This window comes from Hevea brasiliensis, chromosome 8 (assembly GCF_030052815.1).
Source record: "Hevea brasiliensis isolate MT/VB/25A 57/8 chromosome 8, ASM3005281v1, whole genome shotgun sequence".
NCBI lineage: Eukaryota > Viridiplantae > Streptophyta > Magnoliopsida > Malpighiales > Euphorbiaceae > Hevea > Hevea brasiliensis.
In genome coordinates, this window is record NC_079500.1 from 47,802,630 (window position 1) to 47,808,629 (window position 6,000).

The following is a 6,000-nucleotide window of genomic DNA, read 5'->3' on the forward strand; positions in this document are numbered from 1 at the left end:
GTGTTGATCTAGCTATATAAGTATTGTTATGAAAAGAAAACAACACAACCAGCAGCTGCTCCTCTTTGTGCCGCCACCCAAAGGCTCCTCTCCCTCTCTTCTTCTTCATCTCTCATCAATTCCAAGAGATTAGCAAACCATCTCTTGAATTAAAAATACTAGAAATTTTTTCTAGTGTCCTGTTTACAACTTTAATCTCTTAAAAGGAAAAACTTGATTTTCTAATTAATAGAAAAAGCTTTAGAAGCTGTTCAAGGGCTGCCATAGGTGAACTTGGTGTGGACAAGCTAGAGGGACAACATCTGGTGTCCTGAAGACGCATTCGAAAGGCGCAAATGCACTGCAGTGCATCAAGAGGTTAGTGTTGATCTAATCTAGGGTTCTAAAATTAATCTGATTAATTTTAAAATCTTAAATGGCAATTACAGATCCAAAAACATATTAAAAGAGTTTTAATATGTTATTTATCATTGAAATCAAATAGATAAAAAAAAATCCTGCGTGATGCATGTGACCCTAGGTGAAAATTTTTGAATTCAATGGTATAAACTTATATTTTTCATGCTTTCACTCCTTCAATAACAAACATGATAGACACTTATACATGATAAGTAGGCCAAACCAGTGATACTTATGACAAGCACATGGAGTTTACTCTTGTCAATGCATTGTCATAAATCATATTAGTGCATATAATCTTTAGACCTTAGATAGCACAGTTATCTTGTATATAGGTGATTTGAGTTTGATACTGCTTTCATACTTATACTGTGTATGGATATATGGGCATGTGTTGGCTCCTACTAGTTATATATGGAGGTAGGTGTTGATCAAGATGAAATCTATTACCCTAAGTAAATAGGGATAAAATCCTATGTTCATTTAATTGTTCTTGATGTTTCAAGTTCTTGGCCAGGACAGATAGATTTATTCAGAAAAGAGTTTCTGATGAGAAAATCTTTTTAATCAAGAACTGGAATTAAAAGAGAACATAATATTCATAGCAAATGGGGTTTGACATAAACCATGACTCCAGCTAGAATTGAGATTTTGTAATAGAGAGATTCTAGTGCATGATAATATATGATTATAGGTTCATTTAAGGTAAACCTTATTATTGATTGGGTGGCCATGGCATGCTATGCTAGGTATTAACCATGGTCTATGATGTGCATAAAATGATTTAGAGAAATCATTTGTGGTAAGAAAGAGTTCTGATGATATTAAGAGTTGATATCATGTCTCATTGCCAATTAGTGATGAGCCAAATAAGTCACATACATACACAAGTAATCACTAAATTAAATATGATTTAATTAATTAATTAAAGAGTTTAATTGATTAATTAAATAGGTTTGGTTTGCAATTAGATTGCAAAGTCCCTAGCATGGTTTGAAACCAAATCTAGTTTATTGGATGTATAATATAAGTTAAATTTATATTTAAAGTGTTTAAATATAAATTTAATTAATGAGAAATTAATTAATAAAGATTAATTAATTAATTTATATTTGATATAAATTGATTAGAAGAAGAGAAATAATTATTTTGGGTTGAGAACTCAAAATTAAGATACAGGGGTATTTTGGCCATTTAACAAGGTGACATGTGGCACCATGAGATAGTGACACATGGCACTACATGTAACACCCTCACTGTAGCAATTCTGTACATTATACTGTTCCGGTGACCGGTGTCGGTCTAGATACCTAGAACATCTGGAAAAATATTTAAACTAGAGTGAAGAATCATAAATAACTCAAATATTAATAAGAAAAATTAAGAAAAAAATTTAGAAATAAAATACAATCAAGTTAAATGAGCTGGTGCCCTAGCGATGGGTAACCCAGTGGAAAGTTGCGGTCTTTGCAGCTAAAGGCCCTAAACCCGGGAGAAATTCATAAAATAATTTTTGGGACTCCAGAGAAGAGTCATTGAGGTTTCTATGGAATTAGAATGCCAAGAAAATATTTAGAAAATTTTTTCGATCAGTAGAGACGATTTTGGCTTAATTAGCTAAACGGAGGGCATTTTGGTCATTTCGCCTTTAGAGATGATTTTTGACCAACCTGTATATTCAAGTAAATAATTATTATGACATAAAATATGAATAAATATTGCTAAAAATTTAATTGAAAATGAGTAGAAAAGAAAAGAAAAGAAAAATGAAAGAAATTAGGAATTATGACATCACATGATGTCATTAAACACTCTCCACCCAATCGCAACTTGACAAAATAATTAAAATGGATAAAAACTAATTAAAAAGAGACAAAATTAAAATCCAATCTGCACTCCCATCTTCATCCTTTGGGCAGCCAAAATGTAGAGAGAGAGAGGAGAGGGTTTCCACCATGTGTTTGGTCTTGTAACCTTGATTTCCACAAGTTTTTCACCCCAAAACCCTTAGGCCCCTTCACAAAAAATTATTCTTACACCTTGAGGAAGTGTTTGGCTGCCAAGGAAAGCCAAGAAAGTGAAGGAAAATTTAAGATTAGATGAGGGAAAATTATGCTCACACAAGGGTTAGTGCCTATTTCTTCTCTTTTTCTTTAGATTTTGTGCTAGTAACATTATTTATGCTAGGGAATTGAGAAAATTGAATAAATATGTGCATGTTTGGGCATCTACAAATTTTGGCAGCTATATGGGGGGAAGTAGTTATGATTATTTTGATGGATTAAAGTGGATTAGAGATGGTGTTTGAAGAATATATGTAGAGTGATAATGAATTAGTATGTTTAATTGATGTATGTGCATGAATGGACATTTGAAAACTAGGGTTTGAGGCATGAAGTTAGGGTTTTTCTCATGTGTTGGTGAATGAAAGTCCTAATGGTCAATTAGTGACCATTTGGTTGTGTTTGATTAGGAAATGAAGTGATTTGCGCCATGGGAATTGAGGTTAGGTATGCTGTCCAGTGTGCATTGTAGGACTACTTGTGAGTCCAGCAGGTTTGGGCAGCCATAAATGGAATTGTATAGGTTCAATTGGTGCAAGGCCAATTGGACATGAAACTAGACACATAATGGCACAACTTTGGTGAAGAACTGCCTAGAAAATCAAACCAATTTGACCTAAAAATTGCCCTAATCCGGATAACTTACATTCTGCTTGGGCAAAATGATCAAATGAACAGTGTTCATTCATTTAGTCATAACTCAGTGTAGAAAAGTTCAATTGATCTCAAGTTTTACCAGACGAAAGCTGAGACATAGCCCTACAACTTTCATGCAGAATACAAATCCAAATCCTGACCATAACCTATTCAAATTGCCAACCAAACTTAGGTCACCAAATCTGGCAGAACCAAATTGCCCAGAAATTCTGGGTACAGGTCACTCCGGCCAGTTATGGTAAAATAACCATAACTTGAGCTACAAAACTCCAAATGGAGTGATTCAAAAAGAGAATTAAAGAAGACACAATAAGGAACAACTTTGATGAAGAAAAGTTAGCCCAGTTTCCACTGTAAAATTGTCCAATCGAACAGTAAACTTAGGTAATCAAAATTGAAAATTTAGAAATGCATCTAGGGGACTTTAAATTGCAATTGATAATTAATACTAGCAAATGTAAAACTCAAAATGTGGGATCTTGGTGTAATTAGAATTAACATATCCATTAAGTATGAAAAAGTCAACATTTTGGTTGACTAGTAAGGTGAATAGTAATCAAAATGATTAGCGAACTAAGATGAAGACCTAGAACCAATTCTAAGCTTAAATGCTTAGAATTGTATGATAAATGTGGACTATGCATCCTAGACAAAATTTTTAAAGAGAAATTAAGGCCATAAATTTGAAATCCATGAAATATTCATGGATTACTTGGAATAGAAAGAGTAATTTACCTAAATGACTTAATGAACATTTAATTTATGTGAATATATAATTAAGATTTGTATTCCCATTACTAATAGGTTTAATAAAACACGAGTGATACCACTTGAATATGAAATGAAATTAACCTAGATGGATTGTTGAGACTTATACTCCCAACACCAATGGAGTTCATAATATATTAGCAATACAACTTAAAGTATGAAATGTACTTTACATGAATAGATTGTTGAATGAATAAATGTTATGAAAGTGTCATTTGGGATTTAGGTTCCCATCAAGAAAGAAAGGAAAGATGTTTTGAATGTGAATGGTACATGAGATTAAATGAATGTGAATTGTAATTAGTATGAACATTACGATGAATGTATAAATTACCTAGAAATATGAATTTGCAAATTATTTTTCCATTATAAACAAAATTAGAATGCTATAAAATATATAAACGAAAAATATAATGAAATGATGAAACTTATAAACTCTTAATGGTACTATGTGCCCATGTATTGCCAAGAGACGTGTGTCAGATTGGATGGATTGACATGCCAATAGGGTATTGTTTTAGCAGTACTGCGAAAGGTTTTATGCCTGTATTCATGGCTTTATGCCTATATTCATGGCTTTTATGCTCGATTATGTATTATCATGGCTTTTTAGCCATACTAACTGCATACGTGGTTGACGTTCTGCGTCCCATGGTATCACGGCTCGAGGCATCGCGGTGTCCAGTGCCAATGAACCATTATCCAGTTTACTCAGCCTGTCATAGGTTACTTGGGCAGTCTAATTTATTAAAATAAGTTATGAATATTAGCAATTAAAAATGCTAGAAAGTAAATAAATGAGAAGAAGTTCTGAAATAAATTAGATTAGCTCCAAAAATTTGTTCCTTAGAATGATCTGAACTAAATTAAATTAGTTATAAAAATTTTAAATATTACGAAATGATTGTAAACAACTTAGAAAGTATCAAGAAAGTGATAAAAAGACTAGTAGAAGAATTATAACTTAAATAACATTACAAATGTGATTTTCGTAAGAATATAAGTTTAAGTATAAATTTTAGATTTATTTGTACATTATATAAATGATTATTGTAAACTTATGAAAGAAGTGATTATAGAGAGCAACATAAATGACAAAAAAAAATGTACTACATAAATGAAAAACAAATGTATTATATGGAAAATTTCGGATGAACCCAGTAAAATTCTTGAGTATAGAAAATATGCTCCAATTATTTTTACTTGTTATATTATTTCCTTGTTATATTATTGCACCACTAAGCTGCAATGCTTAGCGCGATGGATTTGTTTCCTAGCGTAGGTACTGAAGTTAAAGCCCAGTGAATACTAAACAGAGATTTTGGAGTTCTGATTTGCAGAGTGTTCAAGGTTGTCACCTTCTCAGCAATGCATGTAGATAGGGCCCATATAGATCATATTATGTATTTTGAACATTACAATTAGTTATTATTTGTAATGTAAACTATGAATTGTATGTTGAAATATAGATTATGGAACTATAATTAATTCTATAAATCATGTAAATTAATGAAACTTGAGAATTTATATATATAAATTGTGCGTGAATGGAAATGAATATGAAATTGAGATATATGAATGAGATGTGAATTACAAGAATTGAAAGTGAGATGAATATGATGAGCATGAATGATATTTTGATTATAAAATATTATTGAAAATTTCAAGCGGGTAAATAGTGAAATACGTCAACTGATAATAAAATAGGGGAAACTTCGCTTGTTTCTCCATCTAAAAATAATTAATATTAAAATATAATGAGATCAAATGATTAAAGGAATAAAGTAAGATAAGATAGGGTGCTCCGGCACCGAATGTAGCACGCCTCGCTCAGCTATATTATAGTTAAGTGAGGGGTGTTACACTACACATAAGCTTGCCAAATGTCTTTTAATCATGGAAGATGATCAAAGTCAAGATTAAATATAGGTTTGACACTTGGCACAATGTGATTGGGTCAATTAAACCTAGAACCAATCAGAGGGTGACATGTGGCAAGGGTTTTAAGTGGTGACCTAGCTATATAATGTGTTGTTATGAAAGAAAATTATAATAAGGCTGTTGCTTTCTTTGGTGCCGCCACCCAAGAAGCCTCCCCCTTCTCTTCTTCTTC